Below are 17,561 nucleotides of genomic sequence, written 5' to 3' on the forward strand. Positions count from 1 at the left end.
ACAAACTAATATGTAGCGTCCGAAACATTTGGGCTTCAAACTAATATGGAAAGATGAGATTCTCACAAACACTATGGTTTTCTCCGTTTTTCTCTCCGACCCCCACAAGTGCCATGGGACTCGTCAGAACGTAAGCTGGTCCTGATTTAAAAAATGGAAGTATGGAGGTAGTTTTGAGCCAACAAAAAAAGTGGTTAAATATGTGTCCAAAAACCCAAAATTGCCTACATATAGGACAGACACTACAAAACCTATTCCTTATGATTTATTTTTTGTCTGTTTTGCCATTTATTAATATGTTATTCAATGTGTTTCTATGGGCTATAGTAGTAAACGTCAAATACTCAAAATCAAATAGCTAAATGATCCATGGTATGACCATCTTAAAATAATTACATATGTTAGCTTGGTAAAACACCCTCCCAAAGGATTAGACCTTTAGTATGCTGTAATGTTTATAAACACTTTACCAATCAACCAACCTGCTCGCACAAATCCCTTATAATTACAGTAAAATACTGTGAAATACAAACTCCTCTCCTCAATGAATTTCATCCATTCATTCATTCCGATTATGGTAACATTTACTTTTTTACAGTACAATACAGTCAATTATACGGTATTGTATTGTGTGTCATTACACAGTACTTGCTTTGATACTGTATTTATTTATATTACAGTAGATGTACTGTAATATGAAATACAGGATTTTACTTGCCACTGAGCCTGTAAGCTACTGTCAAAATTAAGGTAACCCCTTTCCAGTGAACAAAATTCCCAGAAGTGGGGAAACGGTGAACAGTTATACGGATTCCATGGACTGCGGCCCGTCTTCAGTTATTCTGAATTCATGTTCAGATTTAAGGAACTTACATCAATACATTACATTAGACTAGATGACATCTGTGTATTTTCAATGAATTGCATTTTGTGGCATCGTTGTATTTTACAGTACTGTTTACAATAGGAGATTGTATGATAGTGATGGTACTTACGTCCCAAAAACTTGAATTTGCAACTACATGTTAAGCTGGTTTCAAACGGTGCGCTAGTGAAGCAGTGCTTGATTAAACAAACTAGTAATTCATATGTTGTTATTGTGTAATTACAATTGTAACAAGTATTTTATTTGTAAATACCTAGAAAATACTGTACTGTAAAATAAAGTAAAATAAAAAATAAAATAAAATACCACCATATAGGCTTTACAAATTAAGACAAGTCATTAAAAATATATATTTATATATATGCTGTAGTCTTATTCTCCAAACACTAGCACGGAATTAAGGAGGAAATTCACTCAACAAAATAAATGAAGTAATAGGATAATGCCGTATTTCCATCTACAGGGCAAATCTGTGTGCCTTACAATATATTAAGACATATTTGAAAAGTACAGTACGTGTTTCACGCTGTGTCTTTGGACATAATATTTGAAAGGCCAGCAAGAATTCAAACCATCTATGAAACTACCCTTGCATGTGTATTGCATTATAAATGAACACTTTCAGCTTGAGTTACTCCTTGTAATACATGCTGTGTTACATGTGATCTTCATATAACTTTGAATATGGTTTCTTGTTTCACATTTGATCTCAGTAACATTGAATATAACTCTGAGGATAGTTTTGTCGTTCATTATGTTTTCACCATACATACTTTTATAAGGTTTATCTAACCTCTACCAAACATGTCTTAGTAAACATTGAAATAATGATCATAAAGATTTTAATTAATTGTCCAGCCGTAAGCGCATGCAGCAACAATTTAACGGTTCCCCATATAGATACTCATTATATCAGGTAATTAGGTAGGCTGGCTCTTTACCTTCTCTAGGGCTGCTGTCAGGGACTCTAAATTCATGCAGTCTCGAAGTCCTTTGTGGCGCTCCCCCTTCCTCGTACTGCACGGTTGACTTGTAAACTTTCAGAGAGAGAGAGCAGGAGACCGGGGCCACTGCTCAGCGGCTCAAGCAACTTTTCGGTGAGATCAACACCTCAGCATTTCCTTCTCTTCATCCTGTGTAACTTAACCCTCTCACTCCCTATGTCCCTCTTCCTCAACTCCCCCTCAGCCCTGGACCAGCCCTCCACAGGCAGGCATCACACCTCCAGTTGGGATTTCGACTTCCTCTCCTTTTTATTTAACCCCTAAGCCCAGCTAGCGATGAGCTCACAGGTGCAGTAGGGTCGGGTTTCCAGGCCTCGTGAAGGAAGGAGAGCCTGCGGAAGACCAGAGAACACAGGGGAGAAGGAAAAAGTGAGAGTGGCCAAGCTGGTTGAGGAGTCTCTGCATCTCACAGATGAAGACCATGTGATGATGTTCATGCTAAAACTCCCCAAGCTTTAGAACCGCAACTTCAACAAAGGTAGGGAAAATGGTGCTCTTGTGAACAATGAGTGGTTCCCAAAAAAAGAGGTACAGAAACGTTTCAAGCTAAGCGGTAGTTTTTATGAGGTCAAAGTGAACAGTCTATGTAGCTAGCTAGTTTAGTTTAGTTAGCTCTGTTATTTAGAAAGGGATATCTACGGGTTCATTACAGTGCAATGTGCTTTTACGTCATCTCAGATGACTTACCTATGACCTATTTTTACATGATGTGTCTCATCTGAATGCTGCAGAACACATGTGCATTGCATCATTAAAGGTAATGACATCATGTCATAACCCCTCCTAGTGTTGACGGTAATGGAACCGTTTAGTAGTTCATTGGAGAACACCCCATTGGAGAACACCACGTTCCATATAGATTGCACTACTTTTGACTAAAACCAGTGCATAATAGGGAATAGGTTGCAATTTGGGACGCAAGCAGAACATATATAAAACTCACCATTGACTTGTTAGTAGTTGTGGGACCGAGAAAATGTGTTTTCTTCAATCTCATGTCAACAGGGATACCGTAATTCAAAACAACAGGACTGGATGGCAGTATGCCTAGAAACCTCTTCTCTCTGTGTTTGTGCATGTGAATAATGGAGCCATGTGGATCCACAGATTAGGTATTAGCCCATATTTATTATTTATCTAGGTGAGAGAAAGTGCTTTGACATGGTCTAGCTAGCACAGGCTCCCACTGGTCTATGGCTGTCTCAAATTGAACCCTATTTTCTATATAGTGCACTACTACTTTTGACCCATAGGGCTCTGGTCAAAAGTAGTGCACTACATAGGGAATAGGGTGCTTATGTGTCTTCTTCAGAGGAGGCTGGTGGGGGAGCTATAGGAGGACAGGTTCATTGTTATGGCTGGAATGGAATAAATGGAACCTTATCAAACACATCAAACATATGGAAAGCACAGGTTTGACATTGTCCATTCATTCCATGCCAGCCATTACAATGAGTCTGTCCTCCAATAGCTTCTCCCACCAGTATTTTCTGGTCCTCTCATTTAAAATCATTAAGGAGTTTTAACCCATATAGATTTCTATCTCAGTTCTCTATCTTTATGCTTTTTGTTGTCACCCAGAAGGAACTTAAATTTTTTTACAAAATATTGTAAGTAGTATGTATCTCATACATGGACATGAACTAAAATGAATAGAATGCAATGTCAACAAATTTGTCATTATTGATGTGGAATCAACAAAACTCCAAAACCAATTAACCAACCAGTCATAAACCCCTTACAGTAAAGAACTGTAATACATGTCACAGTTTTCAATCCTGTCAACTACACCACAATGTCCAATCTGTGCAATATTTTGGGCGGGACATGTCTGCAGGACCCCTAGACATTCAGGGAGATTGTAGTGTCACGTGCCATTTAAAGAACAGGTCATACCTTTGATTAGATCATCGTTGCAGGTAATGCAATATAACAAATATCACTCTGTCACTTTTCTAATACACCTCAGGAATGTGTCTGATTGTGGTATGTGTGAGAACATCAGCTACAGTATCACATAAACTAGACATGTATATCAATGAAGAAGCATTCAAAGAGAAGAGATTCTCTGTATGTTCTGTTCGAGTGTGAGAATGATTCATTCAAACAACCCAGGAATCTCCCTTTTCTCCCCCCAGGAGGTAGTTCTGTGAACGTTAGAGACCACACTCGATACGTCACCAGCTCTTAGCTGTTCAGACAGACACAAATATAATGTTACCTCTGCAGATTGCAGGAAATGAACTCTGTAAGATGTCATTGTCCCTGAGCTCTCTCTCTGTGTGTGTGTGTGTGTGTGTGTGTGTGTGTGTGTGTGTGTGTGTGTGTGTGTGTGTGTGTGTGTGTGTGTGTGTGTGTGTGTGTGTGTGTGTGTGTGTGTGTGCGTTGAGTTGGTATGTGCTGTTATTGTCTGTTATTGTAAGTCCCCGAGCAAGAATTGTCTGTGTGCCCTTAAAAAAAAAAACATGTGAAATCACATTTTCACATATAAAAGAGCTGTTTTCACATGTTGATCTTAAATTTCACGTGAAACTATATTTTCACATGTATTACATTTAGAGTTCAGGTGTCAAACACAACCTTTCAACATGTGAGGAGAATAACATGTTTAAATGTGATGTTTCTCACATAAAAATAGCAACTTTTTGGGGGTGTTAACTGGTAACGTGTTTGCTACAATGTGCATTATACAAAAATATATATTGTTCAGATTCAACATTTCGACATTTTGAATGGTAAGGGTAAGGAAGATGGTATATGAAACACAAACATATGTAGACCGAAAGCGGTGCTGTTGTTATGGATGCTAAGGGACACTGACACTTGATGTGCATCCCAAACGGCACCCAATTCCCTACAACGTGAATAGAGTGCCAATAGGAACGTTACATTTGAATGATGCCCCTGAGAAGAACAAGCCAACATTATTTCATAGCAGTGAACACATCTCTAAATACTGTATATCTAGTAGGGCAGACCGGGGTTGGGGTCTCACGGGTTGGCTTTCACAGTGCTACTTACTCCCAATCTAAATGGCGCTGTGTGATAGTTTGAAGGATTAAATGTGTGATTTCTTTGAAATAACTTTTCCAGCTGGTCACCTTACTTCATGTCAGCTTGACAAAACATTGAGGGGAGGGTATTAGTTATCAGTTACTGTTCGAATGAACGTTAGAATGGACAAAACAAGTGACCCAAGCGGCTGAGCGTGGTATAATCGTCGGTGCCAGGCGTGTCAGTTCCAGTATCTCAGAAACGGCCGGCTTCCTGGGCTTTCAACGCACAACAAATCAAATCAAACTTTATTTGTCAAATGCGCCGAATACAACAAGTGTCACATGGATGACGCTGGAATGACGAAGCAGGTACGGGGAGTCAAACATTTAATAAAGAACGGACATGGAACTAGACAGGAGCAGCAACAGCAAACAGATAACACAAACAAAAGACAATCAATGCATCAGCAGGGAACAGAGCAGGGAAACTGAGAAATATAGGGGAGGTAATAAACAGACGATAAGTGAGTCCAATATCGCTGATGCGCATGACGAGAGAAGGCAGGTGTGCGCAATGGATGATAAGAGTGCGTGATGCAGGGCTGCCCGGCGCCCTCAAGCGCTAGGGTGAAGAGTGGAAGCAGACCTGGGCGAACCGGCCGAGACATGGGCGCTGGGCAAGCCGGTTGGGGCGTGGAAGCCCAACGGACCGGCAGGAGCGTGAAAGCCTAGCAAGCCGGCTGAGGCATGGAAGCCCGACGATTCGGCTGAGGCAAGACGCTTGTCGATCCTGCTGCAGAGAGGGAGCCCGAAGATCCGAGGGAGTGTGACGTGGGATGTGAAGCCGCCGAGCCAACCGAGGCAAGGAAACCTCTCGAACCAACTTAGGCACCCCCCGTTCCATCGGCGGCGGAATCCACCCAGACGTCACCAACAAAACAAAAAACAGACCTCTCTCTGCAGAGAGGGAGCAGACGTGACCTTACCATGAAGTGCTTACTTACAAGCCCTTAACCAACAGTGTAGTTCAATAAGAGTGAAGAAAATATTTACCAAATAGACTAAAGTAAAAAATAATTAAAACACAATAAGAATAACAATAACAAGGCTATATACAGGGGGTACCGAGTCAGTGTGCAGGGGTTCAGATTAGTTGAGGTAATTTGTACATGTAGGTAGAGGTGAAGTGACTATGCATAGATAATAAACAACGAGTAGCAGCAGTGTACAAAAGGGAGGGGAGGGTGGCAAATGTAAATAGTCCGGTGGCAATTTTATTAATTGTTCAGCAGTCTTATGGCTTGGGGGTAGAAGCTGTTGAGGAGCCTTTTCGTCCTAGACTTGGTGCTCCGGTACCGCTTGCCGTGAGGTAGCAGAGAAAACAGTCTATAACTTGGGTGACTGGAGTCTGACAATTTTAAGGGCTTTCCTCTGACACCGCCTATAATATAGGTCCTGGATGGCAGGAAGTTTGGCTCCAGTGATGTCCTCGGCCGTAAGCACTACCCTCTGTAGAGCCTTACTACGGTCAGATGCCGAGCAGTTGCCATACAGTGTGTCTAGGGTTCACCGAGAATGGTGTGAAAAACAACAAACATCCAGTCAACATCCAAGTAATAGCACAGTACAACAGTGGTGTGCAGAACGGCATCTCAGAATGCACAACTCATTGGTCCTTGTCACGGATGGGCTATTGCAGCAGATGACCACACTGGGTTCCACTCCTATCAGCTAAAAACAAGAAGAAGCGGCTCCAGTGGGCACGCGATCACCAACATTGGACAATTGAGGAGTGGAAAAACATTGCCTGGTCCAACGAATCCCAGTTCGTGTTGGGTCATGCTGATGGCAGAGTCAGGATTTGGTGTAAGCAGCATGAGTCCATGGCCCCATCCTGCCTGGTGTCAACGGTACAGGATGGTGGTCAATGGTGTAATGGTATGGGGAATGTTTTTCTGGCACACATTAGGTCCCTTGATACTTGAGTAAAGTGTCCATGTCTCGAATAATTCAGGCTGTTCTGGAGGCAAAGGGGTGTCCAACCCAGTACTAGATGGGTGAACCTAATAAATGGGCCATTGAGTGTATATATTTGTATTTCCTTTGTAAATGTTATGTATCCATGAACAATTATGTTTGTTGGGAAAAGGGAAAGAGAAAGCTATATTTCTAACCAATTTCTGAGTTCCTCGGTCAAGCCATGTGTTAACTACGATCTTAATTAGCATTGGGGATGTCACACCCATACTGTGTGACATCCGATCCCACGATGGGGCTGGTTGTCACACGTGGACAAAGTGTGTTTGATGTCTAAGAACTCCATATTGGAATAACATATGACGATAAATAGGGTTCCAATTTCAACCCAAGACCTTGGTCCTTCTCCTAATATTCAAAAGAGTATTGTAAGATATAAAAGCGTGACAACCAATCCCGTTCTCCCCAATATTTCTCCCCAACATAGATCTGATACTTTGCTGATCAAGTGATAAAATGTAATTGTACATTAGAAGGCAACATTACAGTAATATTAACATTAAATTGCACGGTAAATCAACTCATCAAGCGGTATTGATTGATATAAAACTATAAAACATATTACCCATCTTAACTTTTCAGAATAGCTTAGTTGTCTTCAGAATTTGAGAGTGGTGTCATGGGTGATGTCTAAATTGCTGTCTTGTCAGTGAGTATCGCTGAGCCAAAATTGACATTATGAGCCCCATGATCTCCGTTGTCACTCGTTTGACACGGATCATTTCTCATTAAGTATGTGAGCGAGACAAAACAATGTCCTTGTGCTCATTCCGAAACATTAGCCAAGTGGATAACGAGCGATTACATCCCCATTATTTCTAAGCACCCTAAACAGACTTAAGTGTTTGTTCTGATGGGTATTGTTTGGTGGTCTCTTTATTTGAAGCACACCACATTATTAATCCCAATAAAATGGAAAATGAAACAGGAAATGTAATATAGCTACACATCCCAGAAAATAATCTGTATTTCACAGCTGCTGAACCGAATTGATATTTAAAAATAACAATTGGAAAAGCAACAATCATAGCAAGATAAACTTAATTATTATCAAAACATCATTAGACATGTAAATGATGTTATCCGAAATAGAATATAACCAAAACAGACCGTTATTGTAGGAAAATGACAGGTAATGTGCATATTCTGTAAAACAAATATATTAATTGTTTCCTTAAGTAATGTGCAGCTTTTTTCCAAAGTACAATCCACATTAGTAATAAAAAGCTGATTTACTACCATTTTCTTGTAGTATCATTTGGTTTTTAGAATTTTTAAGAAAATATAGAATTTTTAAGAAAATATAAATATAAATGTATGTGGTAAAAATGATTGCCATGTACACCAAAAGGAAAGATATATCTAATTTTAATGATAAAAACTGATTCATCCATCAATCTTGACAGACGCCACTAGCACTGCATCTCAGTGCTAGAGGTGTCACTACAGACCCCTGGTTCAATCCTGAGCTGTATCACAACCGGCCGTGATTGGGGGTCCCATAGGGCGGCGCACAATTGTCCGGGTTAGGGGAGGGTTTGGCCGGGGTAGGCCGTCATTGTAAAATACCGTCATTGTTCTTAACAAACTTGGCTAGTTAAATAAAAGACAACGACCCAAAATATGGCTTAGTTTTCTGTTTTTACTTTCCCAACAGCCAGCATTAGCATCGCTGCTAGTGACACAATGCCCATATTCTCAAAGTCACTTCAAACCAAATGTTATATCATCCAAAATACCATAACAAGTTGCACATACAGAATATTATTTCCTAATCCAGGCACTTGTCATCTCCCGTCTGGATTACTGCAACTCGCTGTTGGCTGGGCTCCCTGCCTGTGCCATTAAACCCCTACAACTCATCCAGAACGCCGCAGCTTGTCTGGTGTTCAACCTTCCCAAGTTCTCTCACGTCACCCCGCTCCTCCGCTCTCTCCACTGGCTTCCAGTTGAAGCTCGCATCCGCTACAAGACCATGGTCCTTGCCTACGGAGCTGTGAGGGGAACGGCACCTCCGTACCTTCAGGCTCTGATCAGGCACTACACCCAAACAAGGGCACTGCGTTCATCCACCTCTGGCCTGCTCGCCTCCATACCTCTGAGGAAGTACAGTTTCCGCTCAGCCCAGTCAAAACTGTTCGCTGCTCTGGCACCCCAATGGTGGAACAAAGTCCCTCACGACGCCAGGACAGCGGAGTCAATCACCACCTTCCGGAGACACCTGAAACCCCACCTCTTTAAGGAATACCTAGGATAGGATAAAGTAATCCTTCTGACCCCCCCCCCTTAAAAGATTTAGATGAACTATTGTAAAGTGGCTGTTCCACTGGATATCTTAAGGTGAATGCACCAATTTGGAAGTCGCTCTGGATAAGATCGGCGTCACGTCATCAGGACAGTTGTAAATTATGCAGCGTCTTGTGTCACCATAGCAGATTTGAGAGAAACAACAAATGTCGGTACATATAAGTGTCTTATAATCGGCTGAAAGCTTAAATTCTTGTTAACCTGTTGAGGCTAGGGGGTGCTGTTGTCACTATTTATGTAAATCGTGTAATTTTTTAAACGGTTTCCTACTAAATTCTTGATCGTACAATATGCATATTATTACTATTATTGGATAGAAAACAGTCTATAGTTTCTATAGGCGTTGGAATTTTGTCTCTGAGTGGAACAGAACTCATTCTACAGCAATTTCCCTGACATGGAGTCAGATTTCACACATTTTGGCCCCTGATCTGGAGTCAGTTAAAAGGCCACTGTTATAGCTATGAGCATACAGACACTGCTTACGTCTTCCCCTGGATGCCTTTACGTGATGACGATTTGAATGGTGTCGATTGCCCAATCACAGCCACTATAAATCAAAAAAACCTGTAGGTAGGAACTCTTTTCCAGCTGCGTCAGGCGCGCGGTGGCCACCGACCCGCACTTGTTCCAAGCATTAGTGTAGGGAGTAATATTTCTCCGGTCATGTTTCTACTCGTTATAGGAGTTAAAAACATCATAACCTGTTGGGGATGACCCCCCTTTTTCTCAATTTCCGCCTGAAAACATACCCTAATCTAACTGCTTGCAGCTCAGGCCTAGAAGGAAGGATATGCATATTCTTGGTATCATTTGAAAGGAAACATTCTGAAGTTTGTGGAAATGTGAATTGAATGTAGGAGAATATAACACAATAGATCTGGTAGAAGAAAATACAAGGAAATCAACAGACGTTTTTTGTTCTTTTACTGATGTTGCATCTTTAAAAATCAACAAGAAAGGCCAAACATTCAGTTATGATACTGGGGATCATTTCAAATGAGAACATAGGTAGGCAACAGTATTTTACCAAAATTTCAGATGGATACATTCAGGAATGAGTGAGGTACATGCCATTGAGCATGAGGTCAACCAGGTGTCCCTCACAAGTTTCCCAAATGTACCCAAGTGGCCGAATTGGTACAATGATACAATGATACAAAACCTATATACAAAATACAAAACAATTATTGTAACATACCCCCAAAAATATATATTTGAAAAATTCAAGGAAAAAAATGAATATTTCAAAAAATAATAATAATAACAAGGGGTGGGGGTTAGGGGCCACATCCTCCTCAAGAACAGTGTGCCAACGGTCCTCCTCCGCTCTGGCAGGTTCCACGCTGGACGGTTCCACGCTGCCCTTCCTCCGCTTCCTTGCCGCCGGCTTACCACCCCTTGATGGCCGGGCGGGAGTAGGTGTGGTGCCGGATACAGCAGGGGTCCAGCTGGATGGACCAGCTTCAGTGGGGGATTTGCAGCTTGGCTCCCAATCAGAATCGCTGCGACTGTGAAATAAAGACAGACACCTATTATAAATACACAATTTGTGACCATGGTGAGCTTTTGGCTATTGCAGTATGTGTGTGTGTAATTAGCACCTATTAGAAATACACAATTTGTGACCATGGTGAGCTTTTGCCTATTGCAGTATGTGTGTGTGTAATTAGCACCTATTAGAAATACACAATTTGTGACCATGGTGAGCTTTTGCCTATTGCAGTATGTGTGTGTGTAATTAGCACCTATTAGAAATACACAATGTGCCTTTATTTCATGCCCTAGTCATATTTTTATATAAGGCAAATAAAATACAAATATCTCAAACAACTCAAATGAATTATATATGATATTACTAATTCCAAACAACGTTACTCACCGATCCAAAACTGGGTCTTCACCGTGTAGAAACATGTCTTCGAATTCAGAATCAACGGATTCAACCTCGCTGGAATCAATTAGATGTTCATTTTCACTTTCACGGTCAATTTCACTAATTATATCTTGCACATCTGTGTACTTCGTCTTGGTCTTTGATTTGGCTGATTTATTTGCCATAATTGATCCTTGAAAATGCTCCAAAACAAACTTTCGCGGCGCGTAAAACGGTGAGCTCCTTACTTTCTGATTTTCAATGGGGAATAGCTGCGTACACGCATGGCTTTACAAAGATGCCTATTATTTCCGGGTAGAACCATTTGATATCCCTATTTACCTCTGCTCATTGGCTATCTATCCAGCTAGATTTCAAAAAGATCAGTGGTCATTGGACCGAGATACAGTCAATCAAAGAAGAACAGGCCAATCGATTGGCGCGTAATGACGTAGCTGGTAGGTGTGTTCAGATCGAATTTCTTCGGTCAATATGTCCCGGAAAAAGAACCAGGAAGTTTGGTTGTATTACTAACAAACAGAGGATTCTAATGAAACCGAACTTGACTTGATAAACGTCCCTTTAGAGTGAGTAATTACAATGAATGTTACGTCCAAAGTTGATGGACGCTGAATTTTCCACACAAGCCGTTCACAAAATGTTTCGTTTTAGGCTATAAAAATGGATTATATCGATCAAAAAGCCACTTGATTGTTTCGTCGTGACCTTTAGGATTGCCAAAAGAAGAAAATTTCCTAAGGTAATTGATGCTTTGCATTGCTATTTCTGACTTTTGTGACTAATGTACTTTGTTGTAACTGTACCTAATGTGTTGTTTACTGATCGATAATCGCTTTTGTAGTGAAGCTTTTCGAAATCGGACATATTGGCAAGATTAACAAGAGGTATAGATTTGATATTGTGTATAACACTTCTGATTTAATTGAAGCTAAATATTTATAATTATGACATTCCGCCATTTTTTTTTTTTTCTTGTCAAACGTCCCGCTAGCGGCACGCTCATCCTAGACAGGATAAGGTAGTTAATTTAAACCGTTTTATAGCAATTTATACCCGTTTAGTGCGATTTTGGGACATTTATTTCTGAGACACTGTGAAGCGCCGGGCAGGTTTCCAGGTCATGCCGAACGCAGTGGGCATTTCAAAATGGCAAGAGGACAGCTTTCGACCAAAAGACGATTAGACCCAAGAAAGGATTCTTTGACCAAGATTCTGATGGAAGAACAGCTCAAAGTAGGAACAATTTATTATGATAAATCGTGTTTCTGTTGAAAAATGTTAATGGCTTAGGACGCCATCTTGTTTGACGTAGCTTCGCTTGGCGCAAACTGTATTGAAAAGTAAGGGTAATTAAAAAAATGTAATTCCGCGATTGTATTAAGAATTAAATTGTCTATCAATCGCTGTCCACCCTGTATTTTTTAGTCAAGTTTATGAGTATTTATGTATAAGACTAGATCACTGTCTAATATGGTGCAGGACATTTTCTGACCAGCTGAGCTACTTTTGTCATTGTCTAACCATGATTTTGGTGGCTAAATATGCACATTTTCGAACAAATTGTATATGGATTGTGTAATATGATGTTACAGGAGTGTCATCGGAAGAATTCTGAGAAGGTTAGTGAAAAAATGTATATATTTTGGCGATGTTTACGTTATCGCTCTCTTTGGCTAGAATCAATGCTCTGGTAACGTTTGCATATGTGGTATGCTAATATAACGATTTATTGTGTTTTCGCTGTAAGACACTTAGAAAATCTGAAATATTGTCTGTATTCACAGGATCTGTGTCTTTCGATTAGTGTATGCTGTGTATTTTTACGAAATGTTTGATGATTAGTAATTAGGTAAACACGTTGCTCTATGTAATTATTCTAGTCCATTTGTGACGGTGGGTGCAATTGTAAACTATGACATCTACCTGAAATATGCACATTTTTCTAACAAAACCTATCCTATACCATAAATATGTTATCAGACTGTCATCTGATGAGTTTTTTTCTTGGTTAGTGGCTATCAATATCTTAGTTTAGCCGAATTGGTGATAGCTACTGGTGTTGGTGGACAAAGAAAAGATGGTGGATTATGCTAATGTGTTTAGCTAATAGATTTACATCTTTACATATTGTGTCTTCCCTGTAAAACATTTTAAAAATCGGACATGTTGGCTGGATTCACAAGATCTGTGTCTTTCATTAGCTGTATTGGACTTTAATGTGTGAAAGTTAAATATTTAAAAAATATATTTTTTGGGAATTTCGCGGCTCTGCCTTTTCAGTGGGGGTGGGGGGGGCTAGCGGCACCCCAGTCCTAGACAGGTTAATATAACTGCACTGTCCAATTTACAGTAGCTATTACTGCGAAACAATGCCATGCTATTGTTTGAGGAGAGCTCCTAACAACAAAACACTTTTTTCACCGCATAGGTTTGATAAATTCACCTCTGAAGGTGACATGTGTACTTACATTCTGAAATCTTACATTTTAGTCATTTAGCAGACGCTCTTATCCAGAGCGACTTACAGTAGAGTGCATACATTTTTATTACATTTTTGCATTTCATTACATTTTACATACTGAGACAAGGATATCCCTACCGGCCAAACCCTCCCTAACCCGGGCGACGCTATGCCAATTGTGCGTTGCCCCACGGACCTCCCGGTTGCGGCCGGCTGCGACAGAGCCTGGGCGCGAACCCAGCCCAGCCTGGGCGCGAACCCAGAGACTCCGGTGGCGCAGCCAGCACTGCGATGCAGTGCCCTAGATGCAGTGCCCTAGACCACTGCGCCACCCGGGAAATCTTGCTTTGATTTATCATCCAAAGGGTCCCAGAGATAACAAGTCGTTTTGTTAGATAATATCCTTTTTCATATCCTAAAAAGGTCCATATAGCATGCATGATCGATTTTGTATTTCCACTCATTCAATTTTCAAAGAAAGGAATCGGTGAAAATCTCACCCTAAACGTTGTTTCAACCAGCCAAATCACATTCATATTAGTTCCCCAGAGATCCTAGAACGTAACAAGACTTCACTACACTTTAGGGGTGTAGTATATCCTATAGGACACCATATTTGGTCAGAGAGCGACGCCTTCATGGCACGCCGATGACGCAGGTGGTCTTCACTTGAACGACTCTAACTTTGTCAAATAAGCACCAATCAGGGTCAAACAAAGCTAGCTAGATAGCCAATGAGATGGGCTTTACGGGAGTATCCGGTAACCATGTATCTGTCGTAAAATGTAGCTACTAACCTTGTACGACAGCATGCCTTTTCATTTTGGACAAAAATTATAAGAATATTCAGATTTATGAAGTTATGAAAACTTGTTGTTTTGCAAAGGTTGAACTTATAATATGGCTACTAATACTTGGAAAGCTAAATCAAAGTCCAAGTATACAGATTTGACGATATTCTTGCAGAAAAATGTTAATATGAATGCGAATGTCTCCTTCACGATTTGCCAAAATGTACCTGAAGACTTCACACTAAAGTCTTGTAGTTTGCTCATACTTCAAGTTATCCGTCTGAAACTTTGCACATACACTGCTGCCATCTTGTGCACACTACCGGAGTGATGGCTGGAAGGGGGACCTTTCTGTTGCATTTCAAAGATGGTGCTAGAAAAGAAACAGTTGTTTTTTTACTTAGTATTTTCTTCTACCAGATCTATTGTGTTATATTCTCCAACATTCAATTCACATTTCCACAAACTTCAAAGTGTTTCCTTTCAAATGGTACCAGGAATATGCATATCCTTGCTTCAGGGCCTGAGCTACAGGCAGTTAGATTTGGGAATGTCATTTAGGTGAAAATTTAAAGTAATTCTGGTATTTATATAACATTTTCCGGAGAATAAAAACTATGTGTACATTCAGAGGGTAGCTGGTTTCTGTGTCACAGTTATACAAAGTATTCATATCACTGAAATACTTTTATTAGCTGTTTTGACTGCAACTAAGTATATACCTAAGGTATTTTAGATTTTGTGCACGGTCATACCTAGTTATAACTTTAGGCGAGCAGACAAGCTGTTCCATCTCTGCAGGTGATCAGTCTATCAGGTCAAGATAACTTCAACAGGTTGCCATCCACCCTCTGAGGATATGTATAACCTAATATTATGTATAACCTAATATTATGTCTCTAGAGAAACCTGGATTCAAATGTATTTTTGTTGTTTATTTCCACGAGAATAACTGTACAGCTTTCTGTGCAGATTCAGAGTGTATATGAGTTTTGCATTGCAATTTTATCAAGTATTTTTACATTGGCAGACCTTGTATACCATTGGCCTATTTGTATTTGCACACAATATGCCTCTGGGGTCAAAATGACCCCAGTTGTTATTATGAGGGCTAAATGTTATGGTGGAAATGAACAAGAATAAGATTTCTCTAATAGCTCATTTCCATGGTTTCTTTGAAAACATGGCTTTGAAAACTATTTCACACCATTCAACTGTACTATTCTGGAAAATTCTGAACAACTGTAACTAAATACATTATGTATGTTTCCCTACTTATATAGCCATTCCTGGAGTGAGTCGCAACAGAAGAGACCGGGAAGTATCCTATCGTCAACAGTAGGAGGTAAGCCAACAGTAGTAGGGTCAGTCACTGGTGTGAGACTGCCATGATGCATTTGTTTGCGATAAAATGAAATAGATAAAAAAACGATAAAAGCATAGTTCATTACGGCATTAGTCCAGTTTGCATATTGTAACGGTGGTAAAAATGAAAAACAACTCTCCATGTAGTTTTTATAGGCCTTAGCAGTGGGCTCCTGCAGGCCTACCAGAGAGCTGGTTGGTAATGAAGGGCCATGTTTATGAGGGCTAGAATAGCTGGGTAATTACATCATTTGTGACTGACATGAGAGTTCTTTACTAGGAGAGAAAAGCTTATTTACTACCTGCAACATTAACCATGAAATACAACACCTGTAGAATAGGGAGCAGTAAATGGTAACCAGACTATATCTGAGAGGTATTAACTCATTTGTCAGAATTAAATGGATCTCCAAACATGGCCATGCCTTTCCGTACATACTGTACTGTATCTATAACGGTGTAAAGAAGTTATATCTTATTTTTTTAGCGAGACAGATGCATTTGTTGCCAACAAATATCATTTTTGTATTAGGTAGCACCTTTTTAACAACTCCTTGTAATAAAACATGTTTTTTTCCCTCCTTTCTTCATGATATCCAATTGGTAGTTACAGTCTTGTCCCATCACTGCATCACCCGTACGGAGGCAAAGATTGAGAGCCATGCGTCCTCCGAAACACAACCCTGCCAAGCCAGACTGCTTGTTGACACACTGCTCGATTAACCCAGATTGAACCCGGGTCTGTAATGATGCCTCTAGCACTGCGATGCAGTGCTTTAGACCGCTGTGCCACTCAGGGAGGCCCTAATAGAACATTTATAATGGATTAGTTAATTGTTTATTTATCATTTATGAATCATTACTGCAATCATAAGATGTTTAATATAGGTCCTGATAAACCATTTACTAATCATTTGTGAATAAGTATTTTTGTGTGGCCTCATCTAAAGTGTGGGCCATTGGTAGACTTTTCAGCAGTGCCTGATGCTCCTTAAGGTCTCAAAATAGCCTAGAACAGGGATCATCAACTAGATTCAGCTGCGGGCCAATTTTTTTTTGTGTGGATGGTAAGGGGGCCGGAACATAATAAAAAACATTTTGTAGACTGCAAACAGATATAATATTTGACTAAAACATAATAATTTCAAACCTTTCTTACAGTTGTATACAATCACACCGTATTACACATGGGAATACTTGGGAACAGATTTCCTAAATTGAAATCACTTGGAGATGATTTCCTGGTGTTTCTACAGTGTTTTATGTCCAACAATGTACATTTCTTCCTCAGAAAACTTGGGGCCAAAATAAAGCACCCATGGGACACATTCGGCCCGCGGGCCACCAGTTGGGTAACACTGGCCTAGAACGTATCAATGGTAAAATAATAAGCACACAACACAGAGTGTTAAAGGAAATATATCTATTGTTGTAGTGTCGATGTTTTGCTAATGTCGTCAACCTCGCAACCGGGAACTATTCATAAAACAGGGAGATGTAGCCTACACACAACAGCTAGCCGGAGTTGCCAGTTTTTCTCTAGTGGATGTTTATTCCTTCATTACTGCTGAAATGTGAGTGAGGTAGACATGTTACATGTATGCTGTGTAGGTAGAAATGTTACATTTATAACCTTTAAATGCTTCCAGAGCTTCAGTCTTTTAACCACAGACTATTTTTGCACAACTGTTTGGTGGCACCTTTGCTGGGCATTTAAAGGTATTAACTCTTTAAACGTAATGGGATATTTCAGCAAAATAATGTATTCAGAAATGTTTTTCCTTACGTCATAAGCACACTCTAAACCCCAAGGCATT

At 40.2% G+C, this 17,561-nt stretch overlaps 1 protein-coding gene across 1 annotated transcript in view; it reads right to left on the bottom strand.

Moving 5' to 3' along the window:
- Positions 1-2,240, bottom strand: part of si:dkey-87k14.1 (leucine-rich repeat transmembrane protein FLRT2) — a 63,613-nt gene extending 61,373 nt beyond the window's left edge. The window contains exon 1 of the mRNA XM_055863963.1: positions 1,828-2,240. The gene's annotated coding sequence lies outside the window, so the exon portion shown is untranslated. The remainder of the gene's footprint in view (positions 1-1,827) is intronic.
- Between the last annotated feature and the right edge of the window lie 15,321 nt (positions 2,241-17,561).

This window comes from Salvelinus fontinalis, chromosome 15, assembly GCF_029448725.1.
Source record: "Salvelinus fontinalis isolate EN_2023a chromosome 15, ASM2944872v1, whole genome shotgun sequence".
NCBI lineage: Eukaryota > Metazoa > Chordata > Actinopteri > Salmoniformes > Salmonidae > Salvelinus > Salvelinus fontinalis.